We start from the raw sequence: 21,770 nt of genomic DNA on the forward strand, positions 1-21,770 counted from the left end.
TCGGGCTCTCTGCTCCACAGGGAGCCTGCTTCCCTTTCTCTCTCTCTCTGCCCGCCTCTCTGCCTACTTGTGATCTCTGTCTGTCAAATAAATAAATAAAATCTTTAAAAAAAAGAAAAAAAGAAACCTTGAAAAGATTGCTCCCCATAATCTTTTTTTCTTGGGGTAATGGGTCTTAAAAACCTCCTTCAAAGAAACAACCTAGCAGCCACCTCACGGCCAACCTGTAGTCTTTCTGGTGTCTTTGTATGGGGACTATAGGCAACCCAACATCCCCTTGGATTCATGAACTCCATTGGTCCCACTGGTAATACATTTTAATGGCAGGTTAAAGGGATGATGAGTAGAGACAAGATTTTGCCTTTATCAAAGATAAGTGTTTATCCAGGGAAAGTACAAGTTTAATTTGCTAGCAGCTTATCCATTCTAAGTTCACCACTTCAAAGAGGCAGGTAAAACCAACCAAGCAGATTGTTGGCTTAGTGGGTGGATCAAGGCCTTGGGCAAACAATTATACATGATACATGCCAATGAGGACAATCTTTCTCTTCTGGATGTCATGTTCTATCATTCCATAATGAAGTAATGACTTCTCGGCAAGCTGGCAGCTGAGGTCTACAGCCTTCCTCGATGCTATGCCAAGCAAACACAAAGGAAATGTATGTACACCATATCCTCCATGTGGAGCGTTTGCAGAACATTCCATTCTCCTCCTTAAACATATGGGATCTGTACCTACACCTTCCCAATTTCAACAGACAACATTTCATTTTTATGTACGTAATAGAAGAAAAGAATTCTCCCATCCCAGAGTAGTGCGGCTCTGAAGAGAAAAGAGCTTTTAATGAAATAAAATGTTACCATGCGCATTTCAAACTTTTTGCCACTGGTAACTCAGTAACTGCTTTATATTGACCCTTCTGGTTACAAGAGTCTGCACACACACACACAAAAACAAAACAATCTAAAGGGAATTCCTGGCACCATGTTTGACCAGAAGGGAATGCAAGAGTTTAAGAGTCATCCAAATCTGATCAACTTTTCACCCTGGGTTCTGTTTACAGACTCCTCAGCTCACATTGTTGGAATGAGACAAATATAGCCACTTTTGCTTTGATCTGCAGTCAGTTTGGCTTTCCAATCCTGGCACAATGGTGACATTTAAGAGGCAAGGGGATAAAATTATTTTCATTCCAGCCTCTTAAACATGTGAAGACTTACAACTCTAGCCAACTATGAAGTTAGACCTCAACAGGCTATCTCTTTTTTATAAAAAAGTTCTTTTTCTTACAGTGCTGGCTACGCACAGAAGTATAAAGACTTCAGCGCATCCATTCCTCTGGTTAATTTTATTTTAAAAGATAAGGATGGATTCGAGAACAATGAGGGAGAAAGAATGGCCGCAAGGTACAGGTCAAGCCAGGGTGAGATGGGTCTCGGGCGGGAGCTTCTGTCTGTTTCCAAAAACGATCACAGTAACTTTCAAAACAATTAGGCCCACAGGAAACAAAACAGACCCTTGGTTAGGTATCTATTTATTCATCCCTCAATAGTAAGCCGAGTCACCCAAAGTCCTTGCTGCCTCACCTGTGAGCCCCGTCTCTCAATTTGAGAGCTGAGAATAGTTACAGAGGGAATTGAGGGTGAGCTTATAAATTAATGACTGGAGAGTCCCAGCCATCTCAGAGCAAAAGGAATCCTTTCTCCCGTACCAGCCCTTCCTTCCATTTCTACCACTCTTAAAGGACTCTAAGGGGAAGACAGGACATGAAAGGGATGGGAAGGGGGATTGGGTAGGCATACAGGCAAAACCCGCGGTCTGTGAGATTGCCTAACAGACACATACCTATAGACACAAGCTTGTGCGGACTATCACCACAAGTTCGGATCTACGGGTTTGTGGCAACAGGCCTCAGTATCTTCTCTCGTTTGGGGGTTTGAGATGTCTGAAAATAAAACGTTAAAGCCATTAGTCCAATCAAAGATTCTGCCATTCTAGTGTTTTATGTCCAAAATGGAAAGACTTCATCTTGCTCTTAGAAGGGCAAAGGTTAAGCAGCAGCATCTGTGCTCTCCCCGACATAGGTCCCTCTGTTTTCACTTATTCCACAGATACACTTGGCTTTAGGTAAATCTCATCGGGTGACTGTTTAATATTACCGAAGGCTCTTTTAGTCAGACCTTAACACACAATATGGCCAAAGCGGTATCAGATTGTAAGAGAGAGAGAAAAGAGACAGAGATCGAGAAAGACATGAAATCCCAAGTGCAAGTTCTTTCCTTTAAATGCCTGTAATTACATGAAAAATGATGGTGAATTTCTCCCTTCTATTTGCATTTTGGAAAACAGGCGGAATAAACTGACAAGCATCACCAACAGGCTGATAAGTATTTTCTGAAAAGTCTTCTAGAGGAGATTTCTAGCTATATTAAATGAGAAGACTCATCTTCAGGAGAAGTTTGTGTTTTTGTTTCTACCCCACCCCCATTATTGGTCCCAACACTAACACAGAACAAGTTTGGGCATATATTATAAAATCTGAACTGGAAAAGAAGTTGTGTAATTGTCCCCCCAAAACTATTCAAGGATATGAAGATGGATCTGTTTCTGAAGCCTTATGAAATGATTACATTTGTCAATAGAGCATTCTTTCTCCCAAGCCAATATTCTACACATAAAAATGGGACATCCAAGACCACGGAGCTTTATTAACAGCTCCTTTTGTGAATTTTCTTAAAGGCACAGTCTGAATCATAAGCACTTCTAGGACACATGATAAAAAGCAAAATAATCGCCCTCCCTAGATATTGGGAAAAACATATGCCTCCATCCTTCACCCAACCTAAGAAGAAACTTTTAAATTTTTGTTAAGCGATGTCTATAGATCCTGGCTTTCACAAAAATTCTCTTCCTTTGCCGTGACATAAGCATGAGACTTCCTCAAGATTCTGGGAGGCTCTACTAAGTACAAAAAAGCTGAATTTGGGGATTATTTAGAGAAAAGAGCGGGCCCTTATGCACACATACTGAAAGGTGGAAGCAAGAGAACACAAAACCCACCAACGTCAGGGACCAATAGGACCTGAGACGTGACCCTTCTCAGATACCCCATCATCTGCCTACTTCACTAGGACTGAGCCATGGGTAGGATTCCTGGAAGCCTATTCATGCGGTGAAGGTTCCCCAAACTGAGAATTTCGTGCAACTCTGTGGCTTGACTTTCAGATCCAAAGCAACAATGATAGCAAGTGGAATTAAGTAAGGTCCAAACCAATCACCTCCAAGTGGTCTTGGCTTCATTCTAAAATGCTGATTTCCTTTCTAAAAGGAAAGATGTTAAAAAGAACCCCAAGCCTCTTCTTTTCCTTTGATCTTTCTGACAAAGGCACAGGTCCAGAAGCATTTGAGGATGGGCACTCTGCACACTGTGAAGGGTTGTAGGAGCATGTGGGACAGAGGAACTCCCATTCGGGTGGAAAATAACCATTCCAGGCTTCCAAAGTGATGAGGACTAGCTACTATTATCAGGTTTATTAAAAAGACGGAATGCAGTATTTGTTTGCAATGAACGAAATAAAATCTATCCAAGTTTTATACTTAGTCATTCAATTAGAGCCATCTTCATACATTTGCATCGTCAAACCTCAAAGAAAGGAGTGTGATGCTATGTTTTAATTGGGGGCATCTCTTTTTTAAATTTTAAAATTTTTTTTTTTTTTGTAAATATAGGACAGAGAAAAGCTACTCATTCCAAATGGTTTGTAATGTTAGCTTCCAAACAATCCACCGTTTTAATTATAGAAAATAAAGAAAAAGTCGGAAGATGTCTGGATTGCAGGGGAAAAAATAGGTCAAATCCTGACTCATAGAAGAATGCTTTGTTCGGAAGGAGGTATTTTCTCCAAAATATTAATTGACTACCTCCTTCAAGAACCTTCTCTGTGTTAAGGAGGAAAAGAAAAGTTCTTTTCAGAGGAAATTTTGGCTTGCTTTATGAAGCAAGATTCTGTGGGCCTCTGTTAGATAGTAATACTCATAATTAAGTTGGAAAATGCAAGCTGAATGCTTATGAACAATGGCAAAGCAGAGTAAGGTAATTTCTCAAGCAAATATATTATTTGTGCTATTAAACATTTTTAAGTGGCACGAAGTCCTTCAATACCACTAAAAGGAAACTGCCTGTATCCTGCTAGCTGAGCTCAAATCTTAGCCACTGGACAAGGGATGGGGATAGCTGCATTAAACGACATGCTATATTACCAATCTAGGACTAAAGTTAAAATGTCAATATTGTTATTATGCTCGTTATCCAAGCCCTATCTTCCAGGAATTCAGAGCACACGATAGGTTTTTTAGAGACAATCCTCTAATATTTACATTTTTCAATTCAATTACCCAAGATAGCCACAGAGTTTAAGGAAAGTGCTTGACGGTTTCAAATGAGTTCTGGCTAAATCATTGTCAAAAGAAGTAAGCACTGTTAAGTAATAACTTCAATTTTTTTTCCCTGAATTCCATAGAATTGAATGCCATGACTGCTCTGCTATGAATATTATAAAGCTATTTGCTACTTTAAAAAAATCAAGTTCAAAATGCAGTTATTCTTTAGAACTAAAGCACTCAGGCGTGCCCTAAAAATTTGCAGTGCTGGAGGAAACGGAAGGTTTGGGGAAGTTAAGGGAGAACACTATTACCTGAGAAAAGCAACTTCTTGGGAATCCCATTTTTTAAGCTCATTGCCATCTTGCTAGGCCAATATCTTCAAACCATTAGCCCGCGTCTGGAAAATAAAATTATTTTAAGTGGATCAAGACTCTTTTGTTTGTTCATCGGTTGGTTTCTTTTTGTCACCCAATTCTTGGATAAAGCTAAATTAGAATTAATTCTGGAATGAGGTAAAAATGGAACACCAAACACTGAAATAAATATAATTCTAGAAAATCACGGGGCAACATTATATTTACTCAATTTCCAAAACTACACATGCTATAAAGGTTCTGCAAGTAAGTCACTTTCACATATTTTCCTGGAATTTCCCTGGCTATCGACAAACGCTGAGAACGATTTTACTGGAAAAATGATCAAACAGGAATGTGAGGTCTCAGAATATTCACAAATTCCAATGTTTTATACCAAACCGCTCATTTGCTAAATATGAGAAAGAGACAGGCTATCAATAATTAAGAACGGTTAAGGTACAATCAAGTTGGGCAATCATTACCTGGCAAGATGTAGCATCACTGAAACACCGTTTTAACTTTTTGATTCTGAAATGTTTCAGGAGTCATTATTTGTCTCTGCTGATGGGGCTGTTAAAAGAAGTAAAATAACTTATTGTGGAGAATTCATGAGTCTATCCCCCTTCCACCACAGCAGGATTCTTGGCTTCCATTCCAACCTTCTTTCATTGGCCATGTTTTAGACGCAGGGTTTGCTTTTCCTTCATTGTTCCTTTACTAATGGAAGGCAAACTCACTGTGCAGCTGCTTGCAAAAGGGAAAATGTATTTGAGTTTTGCCTGGCTTGTGGACTTGAACACCAAATCCATGGTGATGTCAGTAGAACTTTGACACCAACAGAAAGATTTCCTGCCCTCCACCCTCCTTCTTTTTTAAAGATGTACCTCTTGTCCGGGATCTCAGCAGACCTCCTTTGTCCCGAGGGGACAGAGCAATTCAAGGGAACTTTTTAAAAAGGAAGGCAAGAGAGAAGCGAAAGAAAGAAGGGGGGGTGGGGAGAGAAAGGAAGAAAGAAAAGTGGGAAGAAATGAAAGAAAAGAGAAAAGGAGGCAGAAAGAAAGAGAAAGAAAAAGAGAAACAGAGAGAAAAAGAGGGGGGTGGGGATGAAGAAAAGAAAAGGAAAGAAAAACAAAAAGAACAACTACAAAAAAGACTCAAATCTACCCTTTGGCATTCATCATGAAGCCGGGGAGACAGGCAGTCTTTGGTCTCCCTATGGCTTTTCTGTTTTCCTGATGTCTTTTCTTTCTCCCACCCTCTGCAGCCCTTGCTTTTTCGTAGGAAGATCCAATCACCTCAACAAAGAGGCACATCCCGCAATCGCTGCTCCAAGAGATATTCACTGGTGCCATGCGTCACCGTGAGCGCAGTCCACCTGCGACACTACTACTCCAGACCCCAGCATGGGAGCGCCTCTCGTGCGAGCACTGCAGGGGCTCCGTCACCAAAGCCAGCTAGCTTAGGTAGAATTAATTCTTCTCTGCCCAGGAAAAACTGACCAGAAGGGAGCCGGAGGGAGGAGATTGGCCAGGCAATGCCATGGTTTTCATGCTCCTTTCGGCCGAAGGGAAAATGAGAATTGATATCGATAATCTCCCTATCACACCCACCATCATCCCCCACCCGCATGAAAAAAAATTAATATTTTATGTAAAATGAAAAATGAAGGCGTGGCAAGGTCACCTAAAGAACAAAGACATGAAAATGGTATGACAAAATAAGAGTGGACAAAAACAAAGGATGCCCTCTGCTTGTTTCTAAATGACAAAAAAAAAAAAAAAAAGCAGCCCGCTCTTCGAACAGTCTGGAACCCACTCAGAGCTCGTCCTCAACAGCAGTGTAAGAGAGATCAACTATTTCAGAGTGAGGAACTGGAGGCAAATTTGCTTTCGACACACCCGAAGAAACAAAAGAGAAGGAGGCTGCCAGTAACAAGTTGTCTCGTGTGCAGCTGGCTAAGGAAGCGACTTTCACTTTTAAAAGCAGTTAAGTTTGCTTAGGATGACAATTTTTCTTCCTCTTTAAAATCTGAACAATGACACCAGGCTACAACTTTCCTTTCTAGCTACATGGCTTAATAAAGCCAGGAGGGTTTCTTCAAAGAATCCCAATTTTCAGAAACACAGAAGACCCTGGTTCTGATACGGAAATACGAGATACAGATTTTTAAAGATCAGACGTCTGTCATTTCTTTAATATAAATGAACTATACACTGCACAAGGCTTCCTGTATGTCAGCCAACTTTAACACTTTTAGTTTCAAAGCTATGTTTTGCTCATGAGAAAGCAGCCTGCAATGCGATGCAGAAGCCATGAATTAAGTGGGGGTCCAAAGAGGCTTGGGAAAGAACTGACAATTAAATCCCTTGGACCCTGCGAGAAAAGAGATAAGCAATATGCGAAGAGTCAGGGTGTCCTCGAACCTTGACCATGTAACAATGCGATGCTTGTTCCGGGGAAAAGTACATGAGAGCCTAGAGCCTCTGCCAGGTTGCCTACAGCCATCAAACACGAGAAACCAGGTTCGGCTGCAACAGAAAGACCTTTCTGCCTTCCTGCAGGGCATAGATCTACTCAGAGGAAGATCTGAACAGCCTCAGAAGCCTCCATTTCTCAGCCCACGAAAGGCCAGCTTTTCCCCTCCCAGGCTCTCCCCACCCCTCGAGTAAGTTCCACCTTTCCCTCTTCTTCAGAACAACAACCAACCAAGGAGAACACGATTGCCTATCGTCCTCGCCACCATGAAGTCTGGAAAGAAAAAATATTAATCTACATTATCTACTTCTTGCTCTCAACTTCTCCGAGGATCGATTTCTTCTCTCTTCCTCTTTCTTTTCCCCCTTTCACACATGCACACACACACGCACGTGCGCACACACACACACACACACTGCTGCTTGGTCCAATCTGGTGTCTGCTTAACAACAACAGAATGACAAGCAACATCTGTTTGTAAAAGAGCCAAAATCAAACCTTCACGTGTTTTGGCCAGGTTTCTTTTTTCTTTTTTTCCCCCTGACTCTCAAGAGAGGAAGGGGCCAGGAGGAGAAATATTAAGATTTACATTCGACACTGGCTCCAGTGAAGCAGCAACTCTACACCCCCAGAGTAATTTCAAAAGAAAGCAGTGTGAGTAAAACCATGGCAGTATTCCTGGTTGTCTTTCCCGAAGCAATCCCAAGCACATAACATCCAACATACAGACTCCTCAAAGTCAGGGTTTGTTGGGTTTTCTTCTAATAGCTTTATATTCTAATTATATTATATTATAATTAGAATTATAGGACCCTCTGTGTGTGTGCATGTGTGTGCATGTGTATATGTGTATATATGTGTGCATGTGGGTAAGTGTGCCTGTGTTTAGGTGTGTATATGTGTGGGTGGGTGTGCATTTGTGTATGTCCACATGTCTATACGTGTGTACACATGTGTGCATGTCTGTGTGTGTGTGCGTGTGTGTGCACACATGTGCATGTGGCGGGGGCAAGAGGTAAGAGCTGCAAAAGCAGAACAAGGCAAAAAAAAAAAATGACAAGAGATAACGTGGACAGGAAGGGAGCCGCATAGCTACTCCCCATTTTGTGACCCCCGGGCATATAAACAGGCACGTTCACACATATGCCACAGGCAGGAACGTGCGTCCTGGAAGCAGCCAGGCCGTGGCAGAAACCTGCACAGCTGTGGCCATCAGAAACAGGCCCCCCCCATTCCCCCGCAGAGATGAGCCTTTCTGGAAAGCTACCAACAGTCCACAAAGTCACAATGCAAAAGGAGCAGAGCCACCTCAGGGAGGGAGGGGTCCTGGGGTGGGGGGAGTGGCGGGAAGGAGCCAGGAAGGGAGAGAAGCGTTTGCTACCAACTGCAACAATTCCACCCTCTGAGAAGAGAAACCGAGGACGGTTAGAAGCCCGACTCCCACTTCACTCCGCGTTTGGAAGAAACCCACACACATTAAGGGAAAAATAAATTCAGACAAGTTGCTAAGGAGACTTGTGTAAACTCCAGGCACAGACATATTTCTTGGCCTTTCCCCCTCTGCTCCATCTTGTATTCTGATCACGCTGCTCTGCGGCAACATTGCACCAACCTCCTGCATTAATCTTGGCCTTCACCATGCAGACTGGCAAAGCCCGCTGCTTGTATATATCATCATCTTTCAAACTTAACGAGTTAAAAGGGCGTGTGTGTTCATGCACATGTGTGTGTGAGTGTGTGTGTGCGCGCGCGCAGGCACGCGTGCGCGCCTAGTTGCAGGGGAGACTTAATTTGGAATTTTTAAAACATAGGTATTGAACAAAGAATACTTAGACTGCCTGTTTTGGGAGCAGTGAGGAAAGCAGCAGGTAAGACACCTAGCACCTGAAATTCCTCTTCGCCTGGGCATGACATCCTTTCTCTGTGCCCTTTGCCTCCCCCCACCAGCCCCTCCAGGTAAAATCCTGTATTCCCTGCAGAGGTAAGCAGTACCTGAATCATTACAAAGGCCAGTGTAGGGGTTCCACTGTGCAACCCCTGTTCGGCTCCCCTGCTCAGGAGTGGGTCCCAGAGAGATCAGCTTTTGAAAGCAAACTGCAATGATTCCTCAAACCTCTAAAGCAAACCTGTTCAGATTCTGAACTGGTTAGCCTTTCGGAGGAGACACTCCAGCCCAATATCCTTGCCCCGGAGCAGGGGCCTTCCTCCCATAGAGACTCATCTTTCGCAGCGGCTGATATATGTCAACATTTGATTTAAGGGAAAATTAACATTTCTTTTCAGGACAGAGATGTTTGTACTGTAGAAGCCAATATTTTCCTTTCTCAGCCTCCTGTATTAGAATTTCTAAAATCTTCCCTAGGACACAGAGAGAGTAGACAATACATAGCCCAAGTCATTACTCAGGGTGCTGGGGCAAACCAAAGTCAGGTCTGAGTGTGTGTGTGCCTGTATGTGTCTGTGCGTGTGTGTGTGTGACTGCGTGTGTGTGTTTATGTATGGGTGCATGTGTCCCTGTGTCACTGTCATGGGCAGATTAATAAGACACACACCAAGACAGCTGGAGGACAAGCATCTGTTTGGTCCCTTCCCAGATTAGAGAAGTTCGTAACGTCTGTCCACCAGCCACAACAGAAAAGCTCCAGTGAGGGCCAAACAGCCTAGCCCACAGCTGTTTTAGCCATAATCCTCAGGGGTGGACGTGGGACAAGGGATCAGCAAAGGGATGGGAAAAGCACCTGCATTGAGTGTGCAGGGCTGGGTGTGTCCCTTCGGCGGGCTCCAAGAAGGCTACGCAGCTCCCGTCTCTTCCTCTTGCCAACATTTATCTGGTCTTCACACGTCAAAGCTACAGCAAGCTGTTCCGCCTCAGTTGAAATCAGCCAGCCAGGCGACTCTTAAACTAGCAAGATGGAGATTTCGCTCCTGCCACTCGCAGAGAAAAACATAACCCAGCCACCAGCCCTGCTTGCCCACCCCTTCCAAACAACTCCAGGAAACCGAGGCCTGGATTTTAGGGAAGAGGGGATCATTGGTGTTCTTGACGACCTCTGATGTTTTGTGGCGTGAAGCCTCATAACTCAATCAAAATGAAAAATGAACCTGGAGGGAGGAGGGCCTGGTGGGCCTCTCCCAGCAGGCAACGGGGCAATTACCCTGTGACCTGGCTGACCTGGGGGCAGTGGAGGGACACCTGCATTTTCTTCATTTGCTCGGGAAGCCCAAGAAATCCTGCCTCATCGCGGGCTGGCCTATGTGTCCTGCCTGCTGGAAATGAGAAGGTTATCTCATTCTAATATGAAGACATGTTTGCTGGGATGCTCCACGTTCCTCCGTTATCGAAGAGAAGAAGAACTAATTTATAGGATCAGTGCAACCACACTGGTCCTGCAGTGGAGGGCCCTTCTCTGTCTAGATTGCCAAAAACACGCTTTCCTTCGTAAGGGTGGCTTGCTGCTTTTTCAAAGGCCCCAAAGAACAGAAAACATATTAGAGACCTTTCATTACAGCACCACCTGCCCTCCCTCCAACCCTGCCAATTCTTTGTGGAAAGAGAAGGATACCAGTAAACCATGATCGACGTGGCTAGGCTGGCCTGGAAGAAAGCCTGCATCAGAGGCAGAACAAGTTCATTCAGATAACTTTCAGATTAAAAAAAATATGGTGTTTCACATCGTATTTAAAAATCTCTAATGAGTCTGTTCCCTGAGATGCAGGAAGAAAAATAGCCCTATTAACATTGGCTGGCGAATTATAATGCCACCCAGACCCATCTCAAAGTATAAAGTGATATAACTGATACTTTTAACATGAGTATAGGGGTGTGTGTGTGTGGGTACCATCTGAATCTCTCATCTCTAGCCTTGAGTTCAAAAACCACATCTTTTTCACATTTTGTAAAGTGACCTCCCCTTACTCCACCCTGAAATTCAGTCTGATGCCCCATGCACAGGGTAAGGAACAGAATGTTTTGCCTCTCCATCTTTTATGAGCTAATGCTTCAGATTGCAAAATGCTTTACACATCACCCAGTCTGTGTCTCCTCAGCCCACTGGCATTCCTGCTTCACATTGGGACAGAGGACCGGCACAGAGGACAGTTAAGTGTCTTCCTAAAGCTCATGGGTTCCTGTAATGGCAGCATCACAATGAAGACTGCCGCCTGCCCCGTTCCCAAACTGGGGAGAGAGTCAGGTCGGGCTGAAGGGATTTCATGGCATCCCTTTTCTCATTCTGCCTTACTTGTCACTGAGTCATTGTATGCTCCCTATAACCCCAAGATAAAGGAAACCCTGGCCGTAAGTGCTCTAGCAGCTGCCATCTTGGGTACCCCCAAAGAATAAACCGCCAAATGCTCAATTGACATCAGAGGTCAATTAAGGTTGAGAAAGGTCTCCAGCAGTATGTTCTTACTAGAACATACTAGGCCCGGTGACTGTGCGTTGCCGTAACTCTGATCACGAGTGACAGAGAGGTCACAGACTCCTGATTCTGCAAAATATTGGTTGCTATCTAGACGTGGACTACAGTCCATCTGTCCATTACCTGGGGTCATTGTTATTGCTCACTTAATTTTTATTTGTTTTCACACACGGGGCGGGACCGAAGAGAGGATAAATCCAAGATCTGAAGAAGACATCACGTCCTAAGTGTCCCATGTAAAATGCCAATACACATCTTTTATATATTCCCAAGACAAGTGGTTATAACATATAATTGAAAACCTATTATGTCCCTCAGGGAGCATTCAAGGGGGTGAAGATGCTATTCTTGGGTACGATTAATATCCATAATATAATCACGTCTCTGTATTTTCATCTCCCATAAATAATTTATTTCTGACATTTAACATGGACCAGACATCACCTCATGGCTCATAAAAGCAAGATCATATTTCCCATTTTTTTGGTGTGATGCTTTTGGGGTGGTGGACAGGGATGGGTGGGGTAAGTGGAAAGCTGAATCTTGAATCCCATCTAAACCATCTGTAAGCAGACAAGGCTGGCAAAGCCACAGAACGAGTCCAAAATTCCTTCTTGAAACATGTTAATTATGCCAGGAAGAATGCAAGATGTCACTTAGTTCATATTTTTATTTTTAATAATTGAGTCCTTTATGCCAACTCTGACCGACTCGTAGGGGCTGTCTGGAGTACAAACTTGAAAAGATTCTGAAATCCTATCTGACCTCAGTAGGAAAGAGTTTTATGAGCATTTAGTAAGTTATCACTGCCAAGACGGAAAGAGTTTGATGGCACATACACTAATACCTGCCAGTCCCGCCTGACCCCAAACTCCTCTTGGAGCAACATTTCCTTGACTTCTTCATGACAGTGGGGAGGTGCTATTCAGGAGCCTCTGTGTGATAAATTCTGGGATTCCCAGAAAGTATTATTGTTATTATTATATAATTTCTGGACCTTCTAGCTAATCATAAAAGAGTCTGGTTAGATTTTTATCTCCTATAACTTATTCACACAATCTTTAGATAACACTCCAAATTACTAGAGAAAGGTCCAAGAAAAAAAAATTAACGAAAACAACTGCCATCCTCTTCTCCTAGTCGCTGAGAGATGCAAATCTGATGGCTAAGTCTCTGTTGAAGGCAAGAAAGATCATGAAAAAGAGTAGTTTCTGTGTAGCCTGGGATGCAAAATCCATTTATCCTCATCTGGTTCTCCTTGGTTCTCCTCAGAATCTCTATGTGAGACAACACCTTTTAGAACAAAGACTTCTCCCCAGATAATATACCTGATCCAGACCGGCACTGCTACTTATCCTGGGAAGCTTGGAAGGTTCTTGGTCCCAGGTGAGGGCAAGCTGGGGCAAGGAGAAGACACTGTGATGAGATACAGGTACTTGCCATCCTGCCTCAGTGACTTAGTCTGGCTCCCTCCTTTGAGGAGGTTAGACAGCTCTGGCTGAACAGGGCCTAAAATCAGCAGACCAACCCTTTATCCAGGACACTGAGCAACAGACAGAGCCCACCAGAAATACCTGGGCCCTGAGGAAGCCTTATCATTGTAAATAAGATCTCACTGTAATTTAGAAGTTTGCTAATGGACTTCTGCTCCGCAAGAAGGTAGAAGTTAAGTCTATGGTCTAAGTAAATTAAAGTAAAAGTCCCTTTTCAGAAACGGAAGCCTAAGGGGACCACATCAGAGACTTTCTCACTCCTATTGATCTAGCTTTCTCTGCTGAACTCCACATTATGGGCTGTGAAATCCACCTTCCTGAGAGAGAGGGTGGGAACCTCCCCAAGGGCAATGAGGTATTGATTCCAACCTGTGGAAAAGCCAACTTATTTTCACATTTCTGAGAGGAGGTGGAGGACACCTTCCTAGCCCCAACCCAAAGAAACTCAGCATGATAGCCTGTAAAGCTGGAGATCTTCCAACCATTGAAGGGGGGAGGCGAGGTCATCAATCCTTTCTAGACTGAGTGAAATAGATAAGGCTTACAGATCCTTCTCCTTACAAGTCAGACCACTAGCTAGCCTATCCCTCCATCACCACAGAGGCCTACAGATGGGTCCTCCAGTAACCCCCACTTGAATCCATTTGGCAAACGGACATGAAAGGTCGAGCCCACCAGATGTTCCTCAGTGACCTGTGCACACACAGTGAGGGATTAAGATCAAATCACTGATGAGTTTTCCTTGTGGACCTCAGTCCCTGGCAGAAGTGGTGACCACAGGACTCAGAAGCCTCTACCTTTGAGGTAGGAATTTTCAGCGAGACTTGGAGGCTTGACCCCCAAAGGGAAGGCCTCGTTAGAGCTCAGAAATACAGTACAATAAAAAATCTGTCTGGAATGGGTTTACACAGAATCCCCTGGGTAAGAGAGAATTAAAAAAAAAAAACTCCATCCGGGAGTTCAGCTGAGCGTCCTAACCTTGGTTTTTCTGCACATCTGTAAGTCCGATTAGTGCTTACCAGACTGACTTGCCTGTGAATTGATCTGAAAGCGTAGTTATGCTGAGGGGCCACGAAGATGGGAGAGCTAACATATGGCTTCCTCCACGCCCTGCCCAGAGCTTCCTTTGGAGGTCTAGGAGCAAGGAACCCCTTGTCCTAAATTTCACCGCCACCACAATATGTGAGTGTAAGTGTGTGTCTCCCCAGCCACTGCCTACTTAGCGGCCATGAACTTGCAGGTACACATGTTAGTATGTTGCCACTGAAACCCAGAGCTGGATTTTCTTCTTAACAGGTTCACAGCCTCCAGACCTGTAGCAGACAAAGGCACCACAAAATCCACACTAAGCTAACATAAAAACCCTGAGAAAGAGAAACCCTTGTTCCCTAACTGCCTTTCTTACAGCATATGGCCTACCAGCCTCACTGATGCTAATACAATGAAATTTCCTCTTTAAACATCTTAGCAGAGAGCTCCAAAATGGCACTGGCTCCACCATGCCTTGTCTTTTCTTTTTTTCTTTTTTTTTTTTTTTTTCTGTTGGATCTCAGCCTTTACTGGAGTCCCACTTCCCTGCTCACACATACCTTGCAAACGGGCTGTGCCAGATGGGCTCTTAATCATAGTAATCAGCTGGGAAATTAAATGTTGGAAAATCCAGCCAGTTTCCTGAATTTTCCCACTTGCGATCAGGGCCTGAGCCGTCGGGATGTCTACTATGAGATCCAGGCTGCCTTTTAAAGAAGGGTCAATGTGATGGACCCGGTGTGGGCTTCATGTTTTGTGGCCATTTGTGTTTCTTTCTTAGAAAATGGCTATAGCCCGGTTCACTTTTGTTTCAGTTCTGACGGCGGCTATTAATATCTCCTATTTACAGAACACACACCTCAGAGGAGCTCAAAACATTTACAGATATTAACCAAGCCTTGTCACATCCCTGTCAAGTACGCAGGGACTAGATGGTACTTTCTTCATTCCAGGAGAAACTGAGCCACTAAGAGGGCAAATTTCTTTGGCATACCACATAGACAGGACCCCATGGCCTACTCATGGCCAGCTGTCTGCTACGGCTGCCAAATGAGGTAGGTATTTATTCATACTGTTCTCACTCGCTTATTACTCTAGTACTTTTCACACGTGTAGGCACACTCGCACCCACAAATCCACTGTTAGATCTGGGTGTGCAAATAGCATGTCTTTTTTTTTTTTTCTATGAACCTCTCCCAGAGTGTGTATTACAGGTTTCCCCTAGTAGGTGATCAATAGGTATGATTGATGGCTTTCTTCCTCTCCACTCATAAGACTTCTAGATTCTGTTCAAATATCACTTCCCCAAATGACCCTGCCCGAGGTTCCATCAGCAGCTAGGTTTCTGGGGATCCCATGGTACCCACTTCAACCAGCACCAAAGCTGTTCTACTGCAATTACTAAAAGGCATAATAGTGAAAAGAAAGGAACTGTGTGGTCTTTGAGGTACACAGGCCTCCACTGGAATCCTAATTCTGCCAATGCGTGACGCTGGACAAGGTAAAATGAGGATAACGATATTTACTCCAGAATCCATTGTGGGAATATTTGTAGTCAGAGAAAACAGAAACAATTGGAGACTCATCAAGACGGCAGTGGTTCAAGGCAGGATGGTCCATCGGTATTGAGAAACGCTCTCCGAGCCGTGACGAAGACTAGACATGTACAAAGAAAGAACAAAGAAATACTTCCAAGACAGATTAAAGTGTGAAGAACAAGTTGCAGAGAATATGTATGATTCTATCATATGAGAAGCTCCCAAACCATTGTGCTATTATGTACAGCCTTGCTTAAAGGTGAGACAAGAGATGGTTGCATGAGAAGCACATCCAAAGCAAGGCCTCAAGACGCAGTAGCTACTCCTCTTGCTAAGTCTGAGCTCCTTGGAAGCAGAGCTGGGTTCAAATCTGTATATCTTTAGCTCCTAGCGCACAGCATCTGGCACATGATGGGGGCTGCGTGAGGGAAGGAACCCTACTCAGTGAAACGACGCAATCAGGAATTAATTGTTGAGGCAGGAAATAAGAGCGTTAATGGGAATCAGAGAGTCTTCTGTGCCGCTTGCAATGTTTTCTAATGTAGGGAGGCAACACAGTCCTTTGGGAAGAAACTGTCTCGAGGCCAGAGAGTCTAGATTAGTGTTCCTGAAAGCTCAGGACCACCAGCTGCCAAATCATCCTGGAAGCTTGTTAATTATGCAGACTCCTGGGTCCCACTCCTGATCTGAATCTGAGTAACTGGGACTGGGATTTAGGAAATCTGCGTTGGAACAATCTGGTTTTTATCTCTAGATAAAAGTTTTGAGATTCACTGCTTTAGATCCCATGCTGCCTTCCTGTTTGACTTTGGGCAAATCACTAACCTTTCCAGAGTTTAGTTCCTTCTCTCTGGTGTAAGGGTTGGCTCTTGAATGCTCCTTAAATTGCGAAATTCTATGCCCGGGACTAATCCAATCCATTGTGTTTAGGTAGGCCGTTATGTCAGCCATACGAGATGGACAATCCAAACCCGGTTTCAGCTGGTGGGTCTTGGCTCTATTTATTGGATACTTTTCAAATTCAGAAGCTTCTTGTTATTTGCTTGCTCTTTATAATATCCTTTAATTACTAAAATCAACAGTTAAGGACATTCTCTGGGTGTTGGTTGTTAGTGATTAAAAAATGCGGTTTTAATATTTTAATACATTTGTGTTATAATTACATTAATACAATGTAATGATTATGAGAAAATACAGAAAATACATATAGAGAATACACACACACACAGGAAAGGGAAGGCGGAACAGATAGTGCAAACAGTGTTAGGAAAGATTATCAGAAAGAGCCAATAGAATGTCTCCCTCTGGCCATGGGTATGGATGAAATAAGAAGAATGTGTCCAGCCATTTTCATGGAATTTAAAAGCCAAAAGCACAGATGGCTGAGTTGAAGAGGGACTCTCTAGCATGTTCAAAGTGTAGCAGGCCAAAAAAATGGCAAGTGATAGCATCCACTAGTAAATCCCAGAGGGTTAGAGGACAAAATTCAAAACCAAATTAACCCCTCCTTTAGTGTTCAGAGTGTAAGAGTAGGAAGAGACTTTCTTAGAGTGACCAAGACATGGCTCTAAGTCTTAATAAGAATACTCTGAGATTTCTCCTTAAGGTACTGTCTTTAAAGTCAAATGATCTGTACTGAAGTGTTCTGTACACTATTTAAATATTTGGGTGACTTATTAGTCACTCAGAGCCCCCATTTTCTGATATATACAATCAGAATAATGGGCTCTATTTCCCATGGTTATTGGGAGAAGAGAACGAAATGATGCATGTGAACATGCCCAGCCTGTGCCCCAGGCATCTTAAGCATTAGGTCAGTATTTTTTTTTTTAAAGATTTCATTTATTTATTTGACACACAGAGAGATCACAAGCAGGCAGAGAGGCAGGCAGGCAGAGAGGAGTGGGAGGCAGGCTCCCCGCTGAGCAGAGAGCCCAATGCGGGGCTCGATTCCAGGACCCTGAGATCATGACTCGAGCCAAAGGCAGAGGCTTTAATTCACTGAGCCACCCACGTGCCCCTGAAATATATCTTATAGAAGAGAAACCAGTATTATCAATGGCAGCACAGGGTCAGTGACTTAAGGGTGATGAATTCTAGAGCCTGGGATGCTGGCTGGCATATAATAAGTACCAAGAAAATATGCACTAAATGAACCCAAGACCTAACACTTCTAGCCATTGTAAAAGTAGGAAGAGACTTTAAAAAAATTTTTTTTAAGATTTTATTTATTTATTTGTCAGTGAGAGAGAGAGCACACACAGGCAGGTAGAGTGGCAGGCAGAGGGAGAAGCAGCTCCCTGCCGAGTAAAGAGTCTGATACGGGACTTGATCCCAGGATGCTGGGATCGTGACCCAAGCCAAAGGCAGCCACTTAACTGACTGAGCCACCCAGGTGCCCCTAAAATTTTTTTTATAAATGTTGATAATGCATGGTTAGTAGGCTGGAGGGGCTAAATGAAAATTCATTGGAAGTCTTAGTTCACAATGAAACAAGACACCTAAAGATAGGCTAATTCTCCAATAACCTAGATTACTGGAGTTATTTAGACATTTCTTATATTTCTACTAAACTTACCTTCTGTCACTGCAACAATATCAACCTCTTTCTGGAAAAAAAAAAAAAAAAAAATCTAAGGAAGAGAGCTAAAACTCCTGGATTTAAAGTCATCATCTTCGGAATTCTTTGGACCTAGACCCAGGGGAATGAAGAAGAAAGTCTCTGTCTTTCTTACCAGCCCCTCCCTTCACTTCCTCTCTGGTACACTCACTCCTGCTCACTCATATTCACTCTCATTTTCAGGTATGAGTCAGACACTTGTGTCTTGGCCTACACCTTCCTAGAAGCAAGTCTCATATTTTTCTTCTTCACTGCCATGCGTGCAGCCCCGGCTTAGTGTTGAGCACATAGTAGTACAGAAGAAATATTGGCATATAAATTATATACTAGATGGAAATATCAGGGAGGTTTCATATTGGGGGAAGACGTCATTGCTTTATACTTAGCCACTTCTAACATACCTCACTACTTAGAGGATAGGCATCTCTTACATATTTCATGTATGTACTCATTCACTACCCCAGAAGCTGTGAGCGTCTCAAGATCAGGGTAATGTCTTCCTCCTCTACATCCTCTCACAAAGAGCCACTTCCAGGCTCCACCCACAGTGATTGGTGATTCACCAAAAATGGCTACCTAACTCAGAACCAACATGATCTCTACAAAATGGCTACCTGACTCAGAACCAACATGATCCAATCCATACAAAATGGCTACCTGACTCAGAACCAACATGATCTGTACAACCCACTCTGGACCTTCCAAGGCAGTAGGGATCATGTCTCACTCACACTGGCATATTCTCGAGTGCCTGACACATCAAACATGCTCCATAAATACTGACTGAGGAAGGAAGGAGGCAGTTAGAATGAAAGATACCCAAAAGAAAAAAAAACATCCAAATGTTTCAGTGAAGCCAAATGTGTGGCAAAATAAACTAACATGCTTTTCTATTCATTCTATCTTACATTCATTCAACAAATATTTGTTGAGGGCCTAGTTTGTGCCAGCCATTGTATGGCACCAGCGACCTGAAGATGAATTATACATAAGAGGGAAAAATGGGTGTGCATGGAATGTCTACTCTAGTGGGGAAGGCAGATGTGTGGAAATAACTGCATGTGTGCTGGCACTGGCACTCGGCAAGGAAAGAGTATATTGCCTCTTGTAGGGGTTGCAGAGGAGGCATGAAGGAAACCGTGGATAATCAGGGAGTGACAAGGAAAGAAAAGAGAAGATAAAAAAATATTCAACAAAATTTATCTGCCCCTGCAAGCAAGGAACTTCTTGAAAAGATAAGTGTACTCTGGGCATTAGTCATGTTAAGCTGATGGTTTAGCTTGATGACAAAAGCTGGTATAGCAAATAGACATCTTTTATACACAGAAATATTGACACACATCCAGCCAAGAAACCCCAACATTCCCATTTGGCTGACTCATTGGACAAACTCGAATGCCTGAGCTCAAGTGTGGGCTGACCTCCTTGACCTTGACACCAACCCAGGAGCTGTGTCAGTATGTTTTAACAAATACTGCGAAGTGGTAAGTTTGTGTTTCTCTTGGTTTTCACAGAGACAGCTAATGACTTGTACCTGACCTTCAATATATGATTTTTGTACCAGGGATTCAATCTCAGTAGGGAAGAGTGGCAGTGATAAAGGATGAGGATGGAAGGCATTTGAGAAATTATCCAGAGAGAAGGACAAACACTCAAACACTAAACAAAGCTACTTGAAAAAGAGACCCAGAAATGAGTTATAATATTGACTTAGAATGAATTCAAGCTCAAGTGCAATTCCTTCCAATGTCAAGATGGGTACGAGGAAAACCAATGTGCCCTGGTTTTGGCCACAACAATTCTTTGATCTGGCACTTAGAGAGGCATTTCTCCTGTGAGGCCTCGTGGTCTGCTTAATATCAAACGTGCAGACATAGAGCCTGACCTCCATATCTGTGAAATGGAAACTTCACTGTTGTTGAGTAGGTAAAATGGAAGAGGACCTGAGCTTACAAGTGTAGATATATGAATGATTGTTTCTCAGTGTTGGTCTGTACTGAAAAGGAGTGCAAGAAGTAAGAAAATACATCTTCAAACCAAATACTTCTTGTCACCAAGAATGTCTTTTTGTTTCATTTTCCAGGATTTCCTATCTGCCTTGAGGTGGTCCATGCAGAAAAGCAGGGGCTGACAGCCAAAGGTTTCAAACCCAGTCCCATCACTTAGGTGGCCGTTCTGGATAAGTTACTTAACCTGTGCATACTCAATTTTCCCACCTAAAACATGCTGAGTTGGAGAATAAGTAAAATTATTTGGTACCTGTACATGCCCAATACATGTTGATTACTTTTCCACATTCCCAAATGGAAATACAAGGTAAGAACCAACCCCTTGTGTTTGCTTCTATGTTCTTTTAAGACAGGGACGACTGAAGAGCTGCATATGTGGTGACATGGGAGACACACCTGAGATACAGTTCTGAATAATCAAAGGTAAATACAGGGCTTTGAGTTGCAATAAAGGAAAGAAGAAAGACTGTCCTCTTGGGGGATCATTTCTTTGTTTCATTCTTTTTTGCTCCCGTGACCTCCCCATTTCTATGGTTCTCCCTCATGATGACTTGCTTCTGGATGCCAACGCTCTAGGTTCAATCATTCTCATGAAGAAGCCAGCTGCTGCTGGCAGCTCTTCTGGCAACACAGCTATCTCTCCCCTAACTCATCAGATGAGTCTTCCCACTGGGAGGAAAGGCTCTAGAAATTTCATGCAGAACATGCCGGCCCTTACTTGGTCTCAGCCCTAAGTCCAGCAAGCCAATGTCACTGTGATTCTTGCTTAGTATTTCTTCTATAAACAGTAAGGTGGAGAGAAGGAGAGAAGGGGGCACATCCACAAGATTCTCATGGGCTCCAATTGTACTGTTCTACCTGAATGGGTGTAATTGCAAAACTCAACAGCTAACAAACTAAATGGCAACTCACATACACTTATAAAGGCTCGCTCAAAAGACTTACACCCATATTCTCTAAAATTCCTTTTTGGCATAGAAAACAGATGTAGAAGGCACTTTCTTCTAGTTGCCTATCAGTCAGCTAAGCTTCAGAAATATGTTCATAAAAGTATTCATGAGGGAGGATTGCATTTTCCTTATTGGCTCAATGTAAGTATGATGTAAGTAGTATGGTATTTGTGTTATAATGAAAATATAATGTACATCCAACCATCCAACAAATATTTATTAAGTACCTTCTGTGGATTAGGCAATGAGCTAGAGCAAGAGAAGTGCACATATAGAAGGAATTTTCCACATTCCCTTGAATAGTATCTATCAATACAGTCAGGATATATATCTCATGGGTAAACAGTGGAATCTGCTGGCATGTTTTCCTAGTACATCACATTGAGCCCTTGTGATATTTTCATAAACATAGCTTTTTCACTCTTGGTATGTTCTCTCTTCAGAAATTTTTTTGGACAATCTCAAAATAAAATTACACTTGCTACAGAAGTATTG

The 21,770-nt window shown here is 43.0% G+C and overlaps 1 long non-coding RNA gene across 5 annotated transcripts in view; it reads right to left on the reverse strand.

Moving 5' to 3' along the window:
- The window catches only part of LOC309840991, a 261,870-nt gene that overhangs the window by 59,522 nt on the left and 180,578 nt on the right, over window positions 1-21,770 (reverse strand). For 3 of the 5 annotated variants that reach the window (XR_014298884.1, XR_014298886.1, XR_014298887.1), the window contains 2 exons: window positions 5,223-5,310; window positions 4,696-4,781 (listed from right to left, as the gene is read on the reverse strand). This is a non-coding gene — a long non-coding RNA (uncharacterized lncRNA). Of the gene's footprint in view, window positions 1-4,695; window positions 4,782-5,222; window positions 5,311-5,399; window positions 5,488-21,770 lie in introns of those variants that run through there. The other 2 variants (XR_014298888.1, XR_014298885.1) reach the window with 2 other exon arrangements.

Source organism: Mustela nivalis (assembly GCF_964662115.1).
Source record: "Mustela nivalis genome assembly, chromosome: 9".
NCBI classification, from domain to species: Eukaryota; Metazoa; Chordata; class Mammalia; order Carnivora; family Mustelidae; genus Mustela; species Mustela nivalis.